Here is a 19,943-nt window from a genome sequence, read left to right as displayed (position 1 = left end):
CGCGTATAGTGAGGATGGCGCTATAAAAAGATCAATGTACACATCCTGTCTACGAAAGCCGCTCGTCCGATTGCCGTTTGACCAAGTGGAGCCACACACACACACACACACACACACACACACACACACACACACACACACACACACACACACACACACACACACACACACACACACACACACACACACACACACACACACACACACACACACACACACACACACACACACACACACACACACACACACACACACACACACACACACACACACACACACACACACACACACACACACACACACACACACACACACACACACACACACACACACACACACACACACACACACACACACACACACACACACACACACACACACACACACACACACACACACACACACACACACACACACACACACACACACACACACACACACACACACACACACACACACACACACACACACACACACACACACACACACACACACACACACACACACACACACACACACACACACACACACACACACACACACACACACACACACACACACACACACACACACACACACACACACACACACACACACACACACACACACACACACACACACACACACACACACACACACACACACACACACACACACACACACACACACACACACACACACACACACACACACACACACACACACACACACACACACACACACACACACACACACACACACACACACACACACACACACACACACACACACACACACACACACACACACACACACACACACACACACACACACACACACACACACACACACACACACACACACACACACACACACACACACACACACACACACACACACACACACACACACACACACACACACACACACACACACACACACACACACACACACACACACACACACACACACACACACACACACACACACACACACACACACACACACACACACACACACACACACACACACACACACACACACACACACACACACACACACACACACACACACACACACACACACACACACACACACACACACACACACACACACACACACACACACACACACACACACACACACACACACACACACACACACACACTAGACGGTGGCAAAATCCCTCATTACCGGATGCGGCAAAGACAGGTGGAATTTGCGTGTGCTTGTCTGTGTGTGCGCCCTGGCGGTAAGATTACACAACAAGTGGCTACTCGACATAGCTGACATTCTGGGTGCACGGTCAGGACGGGTTGAAGATGGCGCGATCGGACGCCTTAATGCTAAATTTGTGTTCACTTTTAAGAAGACACCGTGTTCACACGAAACACAGAGGGGTTCGGCATCGATTTCCGTTACTATCTTGCAGCGAGCCACTTGTGCACAACACACAAGGAAAGATAAGTGGCAACGAGGGGACGTGTCTCATTGGGGTTTGATAAGGATGGTTGTTTCCTTTTGAAGTGGACAATCATCGGGGCGGTATCGAGGTAGCAGTTAGTCCTATTTATAATCCCTAAGTGCTGGCGGTGGAGTAGATTATCCGGGCATTAAGGAAATCGCCTCTTCTACACTGCCCAGCAGTGCCCAGCAGAAGGTGCGAATGCATCGGTAAACATTGGCAATGGGAGCTAAGCGTGATGCGCTAACCATCAGCTATATTGGAGCTTAAGCGAATCTCACACTTCCTCTTTTGGGGCTGCTTGGCTGATAAGCTAATCGCCGTTTCATGTCTCAAGATGCCCGCCACAGTAGGGGAATTTTTACATTAGACTTTGGAGGTTTTCTAATCAGAACTATCAAAGTCGTACCGATTGACTGGAGTTAAAGTAGATATTCTTACATCTGCAAGGTAGCAATTCTAAAGCCTACGAAAGCCTTTCCATGATACTTGATGAATTAAAATTATCAAAATATAAATATAGATCATAGGATCATACCGTATAAGCAAACGATCAATACCAGACATTCATTGACATTAAAAGGAACAAGCTGCAAGTTGCACTCCATGGTGAATAATGTAATCTGCCATGAAGTCTACCATAATAGCTATAGTCTATCATACTTCATGGTCTATCATGTACATGGTCAAAGAGTGATGGCTATTTGACGGATTTTGAATGATTTCGAAAGAAAAGTTGTCTGATCGTACACCACCAGAGTTTTGTATGAACATCATGGGCCTGTTCTGAAATGATGACCAGATGATGATTATCACTTAAAGATATTATAAACTAAAAGAGCAATTAACATCACGAAACACCAATTCTAAGAGCTAAAGAGTTCTACGTGTTACGCATGCCTAACAAAAATCATGAACAAGATTTTAGAGACACGAATCTTTAGTTTAATATCTATTCTTCATTCTAGATTTTATACTGACAGATGAAGAGTACTGAGAAAAATTCTGAACATCCAAACCCGCTTTTGGTATTTAGTAGCTAGTTCCACCTCAACTACCTGTACCTCAACAACTACCTCAATTATCAGTCATCAAGATCTCTAGTGATAGAGTTCTTTATAACACCACTAATTATAAATACAAAACATACAAAGTTAATACACATGAATAAAACGATTCTACACGAGCATCTCGAACATTTAACACGAAATCGTGGCCACAAGGAAACAAGCCACAACTATTAAATGTAGTGCCATTGGTCATGGCACCACTCAACCACAGTTGCCACACATCGACCGATCATCGACGAGCTGACGAGTGGCTGATAACGTGACAGCGAGCTGGTGGCGGAGGGCGCGGGTGTGAGTGTCCCCGCGGATGGTGAAAGTGTCGGAACAACAGCGGAACATCTTACGAAAGCGCCAACCGCCCGTTTGGCAGCACACGTGGAAAGGCTGGAGTAGAACGGAGCGAAACAAACAAAAAACTAAGAACCAGGACCAACGAACATCAAGCACCAACCAACGGGAGGCGGTAGAATATGGCACCGGCCGGCGGGTAATCATAATCAAATCAAGTGCTCAACGCGTGTTCGGCACCAGATCAAAGCGCGGAGGAGGTCGCTGGGCGGCACACTTCAAAGCGTGCGCCCTCGGCAAGACCTTTCCGGGCACGGTTCGTTAATTATCGGTCCATTTCAAACGATGCGCAGTCCCATCGCTTCTGGAGGCCCAATTTTTTGCCCCGATTTGCCCGGAATCTTCTTCCAATCGCGAGCCACAGCCAAATTGTTGTGCAGTGCACCACACGACATCAAAGATGCGCGCAAAAGACATAAATAATTGCCATTAAATCGGTTTCAACGCTACCCAGAAGCTAAGCCAAGGTCCAGGAAGGCATCGAACGACAGCATTTGACAGCGTGTAGCACAATAAATCTAAGATTAAGTTCTTGCGCATGAGAACTGTGTGCGCAGCGAAGAAAGCACCACTCATGTCCTGCTAATGAGCAATCCAAACTTGACGATTTTCAAGCCCAACACCGCGTCCCGGTCTAACGAGGATCATACAGCCTATTCGGTGCCTGTACGGCTCTCATCCAACATGTACAGCGCAATCAAAATAGAAAAAAGCCTCACATGTGTACGACGACTTCCGGTAGTGGATGCACTCGAGAAAGGCACTTTTGAGCCCCCTTGCGCGAATGGTTTTGGGCGGTCCGGTAATGAGTTATGGATGGCCTACTGGAGCTACTGGTATTGCTACCGCCACAACAGCCCATCTGCAGCCAAACTGTGCCCATTAGCAACGGCAGCAGCCTTGAACAAGAACAGAAGTACAAGCTCGGAGAAGTAGCTCTGCTCCCTATTCCGGCAGGCTCCTCGAACCGAAGCGTTCAAGATCTTGGAGAGGCCTCTCCGTACCGTAGGTACCGATCGTACCGAAAAAAGGCACATTTACATAACAGAAAAATTCAAGTGATATGTAAACCACTCCACTCCGAACAGCCCTCCGTTGAAGCTGGCCACCGCGTAAACTCCTTTCCGTGGACCAACCATTACCGAACACAGTTTCCTTGCTACACAGATCGAAGGCAAAAATCGAAACACAAAAGCACCGAGAGCTCGTAAAAACCCTTCCCCATAGACGATGAATCACACACACACACATGAACACACACACACTTTCTGGTGACTTCTTATACTATCAAAGTCAGAATCTTGGTAGAAGCGACCAAGCAATGCATGCTACCAAAGGTAAGTGGAAACCAAACAGGAAAAGAAGGAGAGAGAACGCCGGGCTTGACCGGGAAGGTAAAACCGGTAGCCGAAGTTTTCGGGGCTGAAGCAGTTTCCCAGTGGCTATTATAATCTTCATCATCATAACGAGCATCTAATGGGAGGACTTCGAAAGGAGCAACATCCGGTGCTCGATAGCCATCGACTGCCGTACGCACAGCCGGGCACCGTGTGGCACGGTGGTGATCAACGCCGATGAACGATCGTGTGTGCGCGTTGCATGATGGTTTACGGGGTAGCGTGGATGCATTTAAACGATTGCGTGTTAATTGAAGGAAGTGAGACGGTGAGGTTCGTCGCCGGCAAGATGGTTTTTGAGCTCGTTTTGTACCCCAAAAGCGGCGGATAATGTTCTTGCCATTGCGTCCGTGCGGTTGCGCCGTACAATTGCTTGTCGTAAGTTATTATTAAGCGAGAGCAATTTAATTTCTAAGACATTTGTAAACATAGCTAAACAACACTTCAATGCTACCCTAAAAATGGTAAACATTTCATGCTGGTTCAAGGATCTAGATGAGATAAAAGATTGTCCAATAAATTTATTACTCGGGACAAATGTATATTTAATAAATATTTATTCTACGTATGATAAACTCAGCAGTATCCTTAAGCATTATGGTATTATTATTTCAGCAAAGACGTTATTTTTGGTATTTAAGTCACATATGTATTAGACAGCAGTAAACACGCCGACAGAGCATGGACTTCAATGGCTATTAGCATACAGCATTACTCGTGGACGTTTAGTACAATGTCATGCACGATATCACACGTTCCGAGGTAGTGAGATCGAATCCAAACTGTAGACCTATCTAATGTCTGAATATTTCGACATTACTTTTCTAGGTTTTATGAAATACATCCGAAATCCTGAATTCATTGCAGTTGAATAGATGCACAACAAAAGAAGGCATACATGGATTAGTACCGATGAAATCATTTCATTCCAAATAATAATAATCTTATTGTAAAATATTTTTTTACTACTACTTTCCTACTTTAATACTTAAGGAACAAACCTACAGAAATTTCACTATCGTTATTGAAACTTTATCCATAACCAATTTCCATCCACTTTCTGTCATTTAAAGCACTTGTGCAACAGCTTACGATGGGTCACCGGAGATAAAACTTTTACACTTAAAAACGTTACACGCAAATTACCTGCGCACTTAAAAAGTGTTATAAATTGAAACTACACACACTCATTGACCTACCCTTCCGGCAGCTACTGCGAGATAAAATCTTCCCAACGATCATGCACCGCTCTGTAAAAGGATTTTGCTAACTAATGAACAATTTTGTGCAAGTTTTACCACGTCAAACATCAATCACCTGCGCGACACTTGACACTCCTTTGGTCAGATAAAACCCCCTTCATGTGGTCAGCTTCTGGAAAAGGCCTTCTGGTATTTTATTTTTTCGTTATGAAAATTAAGTAAAACTTTCAACTAAAAAGCCAATAAATTAGCTATTCCCACAGTTCATTCATGTCGGGAACGGTTCCCCCGTTTTGTGCTACACAAGCCGTAAGGGAAAGGTCAACTTCATTTTCACGTTTCAAGCGATAAAAAAACAGCAGACCCTTCCGAGGTGCTGCACTTCGGGTTGCATATACGCGTCCACTTGCTGCCGGAAAGATGCTGCTTTCACACCTTTTGCACCACCGCCCTTTTTCACGAAACGGGACGGTGCACGTCCCGAGAAGCGAAGCACAAAATAAGATAAAAGACGCTAGCCAAACACTGGCACCGAAATGAAGAAGACAACAAAAACTGGCGAACAAACGAGAGTCAAAAAGCGCCAACCGACCCAAAAAAAAGAAGCCACCGGAGGCTGCATCTTTGTGCACAGTGCACATGGCAAGGTATTTAAACGAAGTACCCCGGTAAGTGCAACCCTCTGTCGTACAACGGACAAGGAGTGAGGAAAGAAGGTGTGTACCATCGTCATCATCATCATCTTGCTTTCTTCCAAAACCAACCTACACAAACTGCTTTCGGAGGCTTCAGCATCAAAAGCCGGCAGCCAAAAAAGCCCTTCACACAGTTCTAACCCCTCGGGCGACCAAGACTCGCTTCGCTTCTGTTCAACTCGCCCGCAGGAGTCCGCTTGCCTTTGTGCGTTTCGATCACACTCTGCGTTCACTCGGTGCACCACAAAACACACGGGTGCGAGATGCTGCCTACGGACACTGTTTAAAAATACTCATATCTTATTTGTTGTTTACTTTACACCGTTTAACCTTTCCCCAACAGCCAACAGAAAAACGCCCGGCTGCAAGAAATAACTCCCGATGCGCTCGCCTCTCCGTGCTTCCCGGAAGATCACCGGGGCCCGGCGTTATGCTACTCATTTATGCTACACCACACCGGGCCAGCTTTGAGGCCGCTTCTCCAACCTCTTCCAGAAGCACCGGGCCAACCAGAGATTCTGGCCGAACGAATCCAATCTTCTATTTACCATTCGCAAACTCGGTGTTCGGCTTCGTTTGCTCTAGCAGTTAAAGCAGCGTTTCGGAAAACAAACCCCGTACGTACGGTGTAGTCCGTACACCGTACAGCACCTCACAAAAGCCTCGGTGTGGCGGTGTTTGACACTTCCCAGAAATCGAAACCCTGGGCGCACCGGTTCGAATTGTTCTACTCATTTGTTTCAGTCTCCCCGCTTACCCGGAGCTTTCCCAGGAATTCCAACCAAATACCATTGAATTGATTCAAGGAAACCAATCTCCATTGCAAACAGAAACAACCAACCGACTCGGAAGGAAAAGCAACCCCTGTATACCCGCTAGGGGGATCGGCACCAAATCTGGTGCTTCACACAGGCGCAGCATAAACGCGCTCGCCTGCCGGCCCGTGGTCAGACAGTGCGGAGCCAACATGGCGCCCTGCGATCGTCCAAACGAAATGGCCGACTTGACCGTTTGTGTGTGTTTTTTGTCTTCCTCCCTCCTCCCTCCTTCTCTCTCTCTCTCTCTCACTCCGGATTTTTTGTTCAACGTTGGAATGTTTCGATTCCTTTTTGGTCATCGCCGTCGTCATCGTCAACGCACCTTCTGGTCGTAAGATCACGTTCAAGATCTCGTTTTTTTCCTCTCCTTTAACGCACGTCTCTGAGTTTTTTTATTCCACGAAGCCCAGTTGGAAGATATCATTTGAGGTGTAGCAAGAAAAGAGGATTTTTATTTTAGTGTTAAAAAATTAGCAAAAAGGGAATTTAGCAGATTTACATTTAAGTAACCTAGACGTCGGCCTGACCTACATGTCTCCAGAATCATGTTTTAAACATCTATGTTTAATCTCGATTCGTTATTTGCAATAAAAAAGACAGACAGCTAGGCAGTTCCTCCAAAATAATTACTTCTAAAGTTTACTTTGGTTTGTCAATAACACATGTAATATAATGTATGTAATCTTACGTTTATTTAACATTTATCTCAAGTGCAAGATCTTGAAAAAAGACTTTTCAGCTTCTACAATCAATTAAATCTCTTGCTATGTTTCAGATATGTTTGCTCATAACGTTTGATCAATGATCTTGTATAAGGATGCTCCGAATATTATACACCAAACATCACTTTTATATCACCACATCTAGACATTTCCACTACCGAAATATGTCAAGTGTACATTCAAGCATATTAAGAAGACCGTGAAGTGTACATTCAAACATGTTTGTACGTTTGGATAGGCTTTTGAGAATCTAGAATCAAATAACCGTTCAATCAATATATCGAAATAATGCGTCATGTTGGATAGACTACGATTTCAGATACATTTGATCGATGATCGCGTATAAAGATGATCAAAGTATCCTAGACTAATCATAACCTTCATATCACCCCATCTAGACACCCCAGAGATGTGTCATGTGTACATCCAAGCATGTTACGAGGTCTAATCTAGTCCAAATAACCCAAAACCTGAATTCATCTATAGATCACGTTGCCTCTTAATTCCAAAGAAATCGACCAAGCGGATGTAATGGAGAACTTCGACTTGATAAAGATTCCTGGAATAACTTGTGTGACATGAAAGCTTCCGAATCAGTAACTAGAACGCCCCTAAAAGTACTCATGATTTAGTCCCAATTCTCAACCCCACGCTAATAACTGCCACACCTTGCGATGTCACTGCCAGTTTGCGTAGAGAGTTATTAACCCATTACACAACTTCTTCAAAAATAGATAAATGTCCCCTTGGATCATACATTATTCCACTTCCACATACAGAAAAATAAGAATACAAACAAACAAACAATTGTCATCGTTCGATAAATCAAGTCACCCTCTCTCTCTTGCAAGCTCCTCCAAGTACATTCGGGATTTTACATCTTCGACCCAAAATGTTACTTTTTTCAGGTGGGGGTTAGGAGGCTGGGGCGCTGGGCGAGAAACACAAAACAATCAGGTTTTTCTTCCCATTACTGCATCCGCCGACTCCACACACATCACAGAAAAGAACGCACAGTAAATGTTTGCTGTGAATACCGGGGGTTTTAAAAACAAAATTCGAATCCACTCCACACTAGACCTCTAGGTCTGTATGTGTGTGTTTATGAGCGTGTGTTTGTGTGTGTATGTAAGCACAGCATCCGACCCCGCACGGTTTTATCGCTGGTGGCGCCTAGCTTGCCCTCGCACACGAGACTGATCGGCGACGTGTCGTGGTTGGAAAGAGATCGCAAACCAAGAGCGACCTCCGCGCTAGCCAGAGTGGAACCGAGACGGTGAAGCATACGAGCCAAAGAGAGGCAAGCGAGAATGCGTGAGAGGGATAGAAGGAGAAAATGAAAGGATGAAAGAGACACAGAAAAGTGTAAGCGGGGCATTAATTAACCCTCTTGGCGCAGTGGTGAAGCAGCGCAAGGAGAAACAAAACCAAAAACCCACAAGAGACAGGATGGAGACGCTCAAGAAGGGAAGACCAGCCAGGCAATGTTGGGGTGCAGATTAACGCGAAGGAGATCATCCGCCAGCAAATAACAAGTACAACAGCAACAACAACAAACACGATATAAAATAAAAATAAAAAATCACCCACCTCGTACACCATCATCCACCATCCTCTAGGCGCCGCCGGACGTTAGTGCACACCACACACTCACGACGGGCTCATAATTCGTGAAATGAAAACTTCCTGTCACACACCTCTCTCGCACACCACAGAGCTCACGCACACATTCCGCGGTACCACGGTCTCACCCGTTGCGGCGTCGGCGCTTCGATCTCGGTCGATCATGTCTCCTCCATCAGTCGCTGTACGAATGTGTGTGTGTGTTTGCGTTGATCGAAGCTGGTTTGGCGCCGCCTAATGCCATCCCGCTTTAGCGCACGGTGACGCTCGAAGCGCTACCTCGCTTCTAACCTCCATTCACCATCTCTGCCTGGCGTCTCTTATCCTGGTCACGGCACCATCACGCGCGTCGATCGATTCGGTTCATCCGGTTACTGCGTTTCAAAGCAGCAGCAGCAGCAGCAGAGAGCGAAAGAGAGAGGGAGGAGAGAGATAAAAAGAAGAAAAAAATAACCAGTAAACGATCTCTTTGCCAAGGTGCCTATTGCGCCAGTGTTGCCACGTCCCGGCCTTATTGTTGCTGTTGATCTTCGCCTGCTAACGAAGGAGCCGGGAGAAGATAAAAATTGAAAATTTATAAAACCCATTATTCTTTTCTGTGTTTCGTGCTTTCCTCCCACCGGGACCTTTTCTCCCTTCCATGTACCGTTTTTCGCTCTTTACTCGCTCTAATAAGCCTCCTTCTGCATCCCGCTGCACCATTTTCACCTTCCTTACCCACGCCGCCGGTCATGGATTTAAGGTTGGAATTGTCGGTGCTGCATCCTGAACGATCCTGAGTCCAAGCGATTGCAACCTTCCTGGCAGGTTTCGCATTTGCACCAGGATCGTTTTCGCTCGAAATCGAACCAGAACGGAACCTGCATTTCTGTTCTGCCCAAAAACCGTTGAGAGTGGAAGCAGCAACAAAAAACAGTTCGATGCTTTGGGAGCATTTTACCGGGAAAAACACGGAGCGATAGCTAAAAGGGAAGCCAAAGCTTAAAGGCAACAACGAAACACCAACAAGCGCAAACTTTGAACACAAAAAGGTGCCCGAGAATAGAAAAGAAACTTAGAAAATATCCCGCTCGGCTCGAAAGAAAGGAAGAAGTTTGAAAAGTAGAATTCCAACCCGTAGAGAATATAAGCGACCGCGTCCGAGAGAAGATAACAAAAGCAGTTCAACCCCAGAAAGGTAACCGAAAAAATAAGAGAAACGAGAAAGGAAAAAAACAGATAACTGAACAATCGAAGGAATAGAGGGAAAAAGTGGAATAATAAGAGTAGCACTAACAAGCCACGAGGAAGAGGACGCAACCGAAAAGGAAATCGAGCAAAACGGGACTGCGAAAGAGAGACAATCAGACGAGAGGCACGAAGAAGCAGGGAAGCCTGGGCGGGAGAGCAGAAGAAACGTACAAGCAAACTTCGATTGGAAAGAGGTGAAACGGGTGAACGAAGGTGTGGCAGGGTTAGAAGGATGCGCCCAAGAGGCAAGAAGCCGCGCCAGTCAATCCACCTCGTGCAGCACAACAACCGGCAAAAAATACCGAAAACCTGTATCGAAAGATGTAAACTATGTTTGGAAAATCATTAATGCGCTGGAAAGTCGTCCCGGACCACATGAGAGTCGTGGCCCCGGATGACGGCGAGACGACCGTCGTGCGATGGCCACGGCAAACGCAAACAAGATTTTCTTCACCTACCTCCGCCCTCTCCTTCAGCTCGCTGCACCTCCTCCTCCTTACCGCACCTGTGCGCTTCGTGTTTCGCTCTTTTTCGAAGACCCATCCTCTGGACGAGATCGCGCCCAGTCATCCTGGCTCCTGCCACCGAGAGCGAGACGAGTAAGAAACGCTAAGGGAAGGGTGAAGAAAGCGTGGAGTCCCCAATGCCTTCACCTCTCGCACGCGCGCTCTTTCGCGCTCTCTTGACCACAACCATCACCAGGACCAGGAGGTGAAGAAGACGAAGCAAACAAGCACAAAAAACCTTCCAACACGACGCCTTCTTGATCACCATGACCAAATAGAGGAGCGGCCCCTCATTTCCCCGTGGGCGAACGAATGGGCACCATGACGCGGCGGCGACGCAACTCCACGCAGAGGGCCTGGTAAAGAGGGCGAGTGGCGCGAACGTGCGCACTCAGGTGAGGTGGTGAGCAGCAGCAGAGGAGGCTGAGTGAGTGTGCGCTCCATGATCTCATCCTGCGTTGCCACCACCTCTTCGCTAACCACGCTCGAGCCGAGAGAACGAGCTCTAAACCGGAGGCGCTACGATCGGCGTCGGCAGCCAGAGCGGCGCATCTGCGATCCAGGGCCAGGCGAACGCGCGCGTTGTTACCCCGTCTGTGTCTCACACACAGGCGCTCACTGAATGAGTGTGTGTGTGTGCGTAGGAACGCGTGCACCAAACCAACGCACACCCGCAGCCTCCCGTTTCACGTATCGCGCTACGATCCATGATATCTCGAGGCGAGAGTGAGAGCAAGCGAAACAGACAGAGTGCCAGAGCGAGAGGGCGAGTTAAATCAAGCAAGAATCGAGAACGACTCACCATGGCGCCCTGACTCGGTGGAGCTTGCGGTTGGAGGAGGTGAAGGTGAAGGAACGAAGATTAGCGGACAGAATTTTATGCCAACGCACGAACGATGATGATGATGCTTCTCCACTTCACTCTCACCAGCAGGCACCCTCCTGTCGTGTGCATGTAAGGGGGGGCGAAGTGAATGATGGGCCAGATGGGGAGGGTGATTTTTCATTCCGTCTTGCCCGTGCGCCGTGAAACGGGGCCAGGAAGAAGGGTGCGGTGGGTTTGGGTTGAAGAACAGGATTGAAACGCTGAGTAGCGCCACGTAGCCAGCGAGAGATTTAGCGTCAGGCGGGAACAAGTTCTGCCCGTTTAGCGTCGGTTGGTGGTGATTCGGCAAGTTTAGTTGCCCGCCGTCCCCGATATGTTATGTAAAGTGTTTCTAGGCCATACGCAAGCAATCTATCTTTTATGGACTCTATTGAAAATATATTTACTTAGCAAACAGGTTAGTATTTAAGTCTATTTGGAATGAGACTTCTATAATTAAGAACTTAATTCTTTCAAAGTAAATGTATTCAGTACAAGAGACGTTTATAGAGACTTTTATCGCGACGTCTAAAACATAGCCTATTGCCATGTACATTTTGTTTAATGATACAATACACATAATCATTCTTTGATAGTAATGACAACTTAAAAAACCATAACATGGTTTTAAATGCAATTAAGCAATTTAAACACGCACGATACTGCTCAGATATTACCGAGCCCCGTGTGAAGAGGACCGCATAGCGTAGTGCGAAGAGTTTAGCCCCACGCAAAGCGGGTCGTGTAATCAAGCCCCGATAAGATCGGGCGAAAAAATTGGTGGTGTAATGTTGGTAAAAGAACTAAATAATAAACCTCTTCCAGCTTTACAACAAAGTGGGTTACAAAAGGTTCTTTTGAAAATGCAATACCACTCTATTTGAATAAAAAAGAAAGGAACTCTAGCCTTATTCTCTCTACAACGCTGGTTGTGTATTTTGTACACCACCCCATACATTGTGAAAGCAATACCGCTTGCTGCAATTCTTTACAACATTCTCTCCTATCTAGTCTCTGTCATCCGAGAGAATCAATGATGCAATAAAATCCATTAGCCCCCCAGCATGTGTGCATGGGTAGTGTTGTTACCACCGACCAAAGCATCATCTACACATCATTAGCAGCAACAGTGTGTCACACAGGAAGCTTATAATTAGCCTCTTCTTTCCCGCTCTCCCCACCATCATGCGATCGATCACACAAGGTCAACTGAGCACAAAAGTGTCCCTTTCATGCCTCTCCAGCTGCAACAGTGCAACACAGAACACGTGATATGACGATTGCCCACCTCATCGAAGCAAAATCACCACCACAACACGACGTTACGATCATTATGATGAGTCAACCCTCTCCTCCCTCACTCGCCGCCAGTGCTACAATGCAGCGAACAAGGCGCCAGTGGCAAGAACTTCCCATTTTTGCACTTCAAATGCTTCCCGCGACACGTACCGCCGAGCGCGGAAAGTGAACGTTCGTACACAAGTGCCAGTATGTTTGCTTATATAATTTGCTTCCTGGGTAAAATCTGCCCCCACCTACCTCTCTGGTGCGAATCACGGGGGGGGAATTTTTCATGCTGCACGTTTTATCCCGTACAGATGACGGTACAGTAATTGAAGAATTGTGAAGCTTTTTGCTTCTTGGGTATGGTGGCGCACACGTTCTAACTGTGTCTTTCCCTAATGGAGCTAAAAGACTGAGTCAAGAGATGATTACCGGAGAACGGTGCATGATTTGTGATAATGAAGCGCATTTAATGGTTCCCATATAGCAAGATGATGACGATGACAGATCGGGAAAATTTGCTGGAAACCCACTATGATGACATTCCCTTTTAAAATCCCACCTTTGCAACAAGAACATTCGATTTCTACTGCGTACTTGCATCCAGTATGCAGCGGATCCCGTGCCCTTGCGCCGGACGAATTCCAATCTGTCCCGGAACTCGGAGCAACGGAACTGATTGTAACGAAAGCACCACCTGTTCAAAAGCCTTGCCTCGTTGACGGTAAACCCCGATTAAAGGTACATTTTTTCTAATTAGTGATGCTTTACGGGCGCGCGCGATTGTTTACGCTGTGGAGCTTGTTGCTTGTTCGCTGCGCGTTTGTTTAGACTTTGGTGGTGCGCTTTTGTTTTTCATACCCACAACACACATACACATACACACACTCACACCGGACAATGTTTTCAATTGTGTTGGCTGCTTCGTTCTATTGCTTACACACGGCAGCAGGCGTGCGGAAGAAAAGCAACAAGCGGCAACAAAACGCCGCAAACGGCCGCGCACCGCACATTGCACCGTTGCGCCTAGGCCTGCGGGCCAGACAAATTGTCGCCACCGGCAGAGCACGCGTCAGACAAAGCGTCGTCGCTCGGACGGCTGGAAACGGTCGGCAGGTTTTTCGGTGGAGTGGGTTTCCATCAAATTTCCTGCTATTTGTTGGTTTTGCGAAGATTTTTTTGAACTTTAAGCGGAAGACGTTAAGGACGTCAAATTGGAATGTTTGATTTAAGAAATGGAACTTTGTGGAATGATTATTAAACAAAATAGAAATAACGTGGCCAACGAAAGAACATATCCATGAGAGTAGCTGATCAAAGAGGTTGATCACAATTTACAGGATTTTCCAAATCAGTTTCGAATGTGCACATCATTATTGACGACCTCAAAGATGTTTTTCATGAAAATGGTATATTTGCATCATAATAAAATTTCAATTCTTACATTCAAACAGAAAGTCAATTAACATAACATTATATACTTATACATTATAAAAGAGAAATTCAAAGACATGATTTTCGACACCTCACAAAGAACTTTCAAACTCAATCCACCTTGAAATATGTTGAAAATCATGTGGATGAACTGAAACATTATTGTGATACACATACATCATTTGACAGCAGTTGGAAAACATCTCGCAATCCATGAAAAATTGTGTTGGCAGTAAGAATTGACTCGGAAAACGCTATAAAAAATCACTATCACTATCACTAATTAAAAGATCAATTGATCTTGATGCCTTAATCTCAAATAACAAGTCTTAAAACGTGCTTTAAAATACGTTTACATGTTGATTAAAGCCAGCCATAATTTTCCAATTTTATTTTTAACAGACAGTCTTACAGTGTCTTCTATGCGTTTTAAAGGTTTTGCAACTTTAAAGACTGTTAAGCATCTTCAAAAGACATATTAAAACGATGTAGCTTAGTACACTCATAATAAAGCTTTCTTTAGACTTTTTTTGTTATTCAGGAGGGACGGCTTTGCCGTATTGCTTAACTATTTAGACTTGTTTAAGAGTAAACGGCATACGAAATGTTTTTTGGGAAATGTGGCAAATCAAACTGATTCTTCTTCTATTTGGCGAAACGTCCTACGCGGACATGCCCGGCCTATACAGGCTTTCGAGAATTAGTTCATTATCACACAAGGCTGATAGTTATCAGTCCTTGCAACGGGAGGACGATCCATTGTAGGCTTGAACCCATGACGGTTATATTATTGAGTCGTTCGAATTGACGACTGTACCACGGGACCGCCCCTGCACATATCACACATAAATACTATTTCACACCGAGTTCAGTAGGTATCTCAACTACATTAGATCAGTTGCAGAACACTGCATGTGAGCTCTCAAGATCTAAACCCCCTCTTCAGAAGTGGAAAACCTTCATCAAAGCTCCCCCAAAGCTAACCAGACTGCAAAAATTATTTAAGTTTGTTTGCTCACAACGAACCCTCCTTTTTTGTCAGATTTTCTGTTTTGCCTCTCAGAATTAGGGCTCGGCAGTAAAATTCTAACACAACGATATTAACCAGCAGCAATAACAACAACAACAACAACGCCATCATCATGATCATCACCGCCAACACGGCCGTCCCGTCACGTTAACGATTTAGAATGCACGTTCACCGGAAATGACTCCCACTCGAACCGACTGGCAACATTATGGCACCCAACCCAACCCACCACCACCACCGGGCAACAGGGTTGTGTGGTGCATTCCGCGCCAAACATTGTGCACGCCGGATCGCGATTATGCATCGTCAGCGCACAGGCACAGACAGCATGGAGCGCGCGTTTGCTTGCGCGTTCTCTCGCGCGTTTTGCTGCCCGCCAGCAGCATCGTACGATGCTCTAACGCGACCAGAGTGTATGTTTTTTTTTCTGTTCACCCTTTTCTCTCCCTTCCTCCGCCCACACACACACACAGACATACATAAAGAGCTGGTATGGGCGCACCTACACTCCCACAACCCGCGGCGTCAGTGCGCTGAGTCAATGAGGCGCGCACACAAAGTGGCGTGGCAGCCAGGCAGACGCCGCGTTCGCGCCTGGAAGAGAAAATTGTACATCGCGCGGCACACAAGAACGGCGCACCAAAAAACCGCCAGAGTGGGAAAGAGCCGTACAGCAAAAAGAGGGAGAGAGAGAGAGACCGCGCAGGAACGACAAAAAAAGACTCATAAAAAAGCAACAAGTAACCCTTTACCGTGGTACATACGTCTCTAACCTCCGCATGCTAGCCTCCTGCGCATCACGCAAACGAGCAGCGGCGCTTGTGGCTGGTTCGAACGATTTGGTTTAGGGCGCTGGGGAGTTGTTGCTTCTTGGTCGTTGCTTTTTGTTCCGTTGGTGGCGCGTCTTCTTGCGTATGCTTTCGCGTCCCATCAGAATCACGTTTTCCAATGAACGCGCGCGCGTCGATCCAAGGAGGATGGGATTTTTGTTGTGTATGTGTGTGCTTTGGGTTTTTCTGTTTTTGTTATTTGCCACGATTAGAAGCAAATGATCACCGCTCTTGACCATTTCTTTGGAGCCAGTAAGAACCTTAACCATTCGTTCGGAATGTTGGTAATAGTTTAATGCGATAATACAATATTTTCAATATACCATTGATACGATATGCGTTAAAAACTAAATTGAAGAAAAAACTCCAAATGTTAAACTATTTAAATCTATGTCTCAGTTTTCCTGATTTTCAGAATTCAGCAAATTTAATTCAAAATTTCACAAATCTCCATTGCAAAAGATCAAGACCAAAAGCCTGCACGCACTGTACCGATCTTCTAAATACAAATCTGCGCGCATCTTTGGTCGCGATTTTGCCGCGTTCTTCCCACTCCGTCTATGCGTATTAGCAAGCCGTTCGGGCGTACACCAAGAAGAGAAGAAGAAACACACCATGAAGTAAGGCCCCAACGCTAACAGCGATCGGTAGAAAAGAGAGCAAAGCTGTGAACGCACACCGCGCCGCGACGACTTTCATGGGACGACCACGTGCGCCCAGGCGTCAGAATCGATTTTAATTTGCACACATCGTTCCGCGACGACTTTTGACTTTCTCGCCCCACCATCATCATCCACAATTCCTTCGCCTTCTGGTGGTATATATTTTCGAGTGGCGGCAATATGTTTTCCAACCATCGTTTCGAGCATTTCGAGAGCGAAACGCAAAATCCCGGAAACGCGTCTTGATTTAGCGCGTTCTAAGTCGCGCATTTCTAAGGCACGCTATAATCCGCCACATTAAAACTTGATTCACATGTTTTGCCCCATGCGCCTTGCTGTTGGCGTTTTTGCGTCGCAATTTAATCGCACTTTAAATGAGCAATATAATCGATACACGCCAATCGTCACACGGGGTGGGAATAATGCGTTTCGGTCCGATTCGATAATGATTACAACGTCCGAACGAATGGACTGGTCCCCCCCACACGCTCTACCCTGGTGGTGGCTGCTTTCTCACGCTCCAGAAATCGCCCTTTTTGCTGTGGGTCAGTGAAAGGAAACGCCAGCAGCGTGCGCACAAGGACATGCGGCAGCTCCGTGCGGTGGTCGCGCTGTGGCAGTGGTTTTCTATTTATTTATTTTCTGCAAACAATTCTCCAGCGCGCAAAGTCGCTGGTGCGAAAGTCAAGGAAAGATCCTACGGACTCCAAGTCGTAGTAGGCGCCTTTCGCGCACGCCGGGCCGAGGCCACCGGCGGTGAAGGACAAAAGGACAAGAAAAACGCGCGTCCGCGTTAAGGTTCGTGCGCGCTTTCGCTGTTGCGCAATCGAAAGCGGCAATCCAGCCATGGCGTAAGGTGTGTGCGTAAGGCCCCCTGTCGAAGGTGACCGTAACGAGCAGGTTGAATTATGATCTAGATTTTGCGTGAGGATGGCTAGCGGTCGGAGTGTTCTTTTTAGCCTCTCACTCGCGCGCAGTCTATCGCTGCAAGGACCTTTCACCAACTCCTGGGAATGGGAGCTAAGGTTATGCAATCGGGGCGGCCCCATCAATCCGTGATGACCGTGAGTAGGGTAGCGGCAAACAGTAGAATGGCACGTTTCCGTATGATATGCACGTTTAGTCTGTACCGTTGACCTTAGAACCTAAATGTCAATGCATCGCGCGCCATGCGGTCTGCCGTGTTTGCTCGTGTTATGTCTCCGTTGTGCGGCTTATGCAATCTGAGCCTGTTGGAGGGTTATTTTTTTATGATCGTAGAACGTTTCCCCGTCCATACTGATACGGCTGCCTAGAATGACCTCGCATGGTGTTCGGAATGATAATGCCTTGGAAGTTATTCGTAATAAAACCGATTGATTGGACGTTGAGTATCTTAAGATACTCCGCGATGACTTCCTGAGCTCCAGAGAAATTCCAAACTCTCAAACATAGGTCCTGCTCAAAACTGACTATTTTGGGCTCATTTGACATTCTCAGGAACAGATAAAAATAAGTCCCGAGCATCACTGATAGGGTTTTTACATTTGAATGAAGACTATACGTAATACGTTAACACATATAACTAGCCTAGCACTCCTATGAAGGAGCTAGGAAATGTTTTATATTATATTCTAATCTATTATATTCTTTTCTACTGTATGCTACAATGATCTAGTGATCCAGTAGGAAGCACTATAGTCTAATCCAGTGCAATTGGACTGTTTGGAAATTTCAGATCCTGCATATAGACTGGCATGTCCGCGTAGGTTGTCACGCCAAATAGAAGACGAGGATCTAATAAACCATATTATGATCTTGTATAGATCCATTATTCCAGAACATCTCAAGAAGACCTAAGCTGTTAGTTCTGAGTAAACAGATTGAACGTAGTTCAAAATTAACCTCAAAATCATTAGAGCGAAGTAAGACCTCTATATCTGTATCAATAATCAATGCTTGGAGTGTCGTACTTCTGTAGACATCATTTCCAATCAATTCCCAAAACCCGATTCATTCACAACCCTAGCGCCTAAACAACTTCCTGCCGAAACTTGTTATTTTAGCTTGTTGCAGGTCCTTCCTCCCCTACCCACACATACACCCAAGAGGTTGTTAATGACATTTTGACTGTGGCCACTCGGACAACACATCATGGAGTTGCTGCCGATGATGATGCTGATGAAAATAATGATGATGCTCGGGCCCCTCAGCTCCCAGAATCACATACACACAACCACGTTCGAAACCCCAGAGCAGGAAAAAAAAGAACACCCCAACATCGAACGATGTGTGTGATGTTGTATACGCCGCGCGGCCTATGCAATGCTTTCCAGCCGCGCGACGCTTTGTCTGGGGTGGTTCGCCCATGGACGGCGAACACTGCCTGCCTGCCTGCCTGCCTGTCTGCCTGCCTGTCTGTCCCGACCCGTTCCGCTCCGTCCCGCTTCGCCCCTCCGCCTTTGTCTGTGCGTTCAAGCCCGAGAGAGCGAGCCGCGCCGTGGCGACAATTTGTCTGGTGCGGTCTAGGCAGGCCTGTCCCGTGCACGGCGGCTGCTGCTGCTGCTCGCACACATCGAGAGCTTGCTCGTTTGCCTGTTGCTCTTTCTACCACCACCTTCACGCTCGTTGCGGAGAGACGTGAGGGTGGCAGATAAGCGAAGGGCAATAGAACGAGAAGCCGACACAATCGGAGAAGCATAGCAGCAGTGTGGCCAGAAAGAGTGTGCCTGTGTTGGAGAGCTACACTATCGCGGCTGCACAAGTTTGATGCTGCGTTGCCACGTTTGCCGCACCTCTCTCTC

The sequence above is a fragment of the Anopheles gambiae genome, chromosome 3 (assembly GCF_943734735.2).
Source record: "Anopheles gambiae chromosome 3, idAnoGambNW_F1_1, whole genome shotgun sequence".
Taxonomy (NCBI): domain Eukaryota; kingdom Metazoa; phylum Arthropoda; class Insecta; order Diptera; family Culicidae; genus Anopheles; species Anopheles gambiae.
This window is presented reverse-complemented; position numbering follows the sequence as displayed.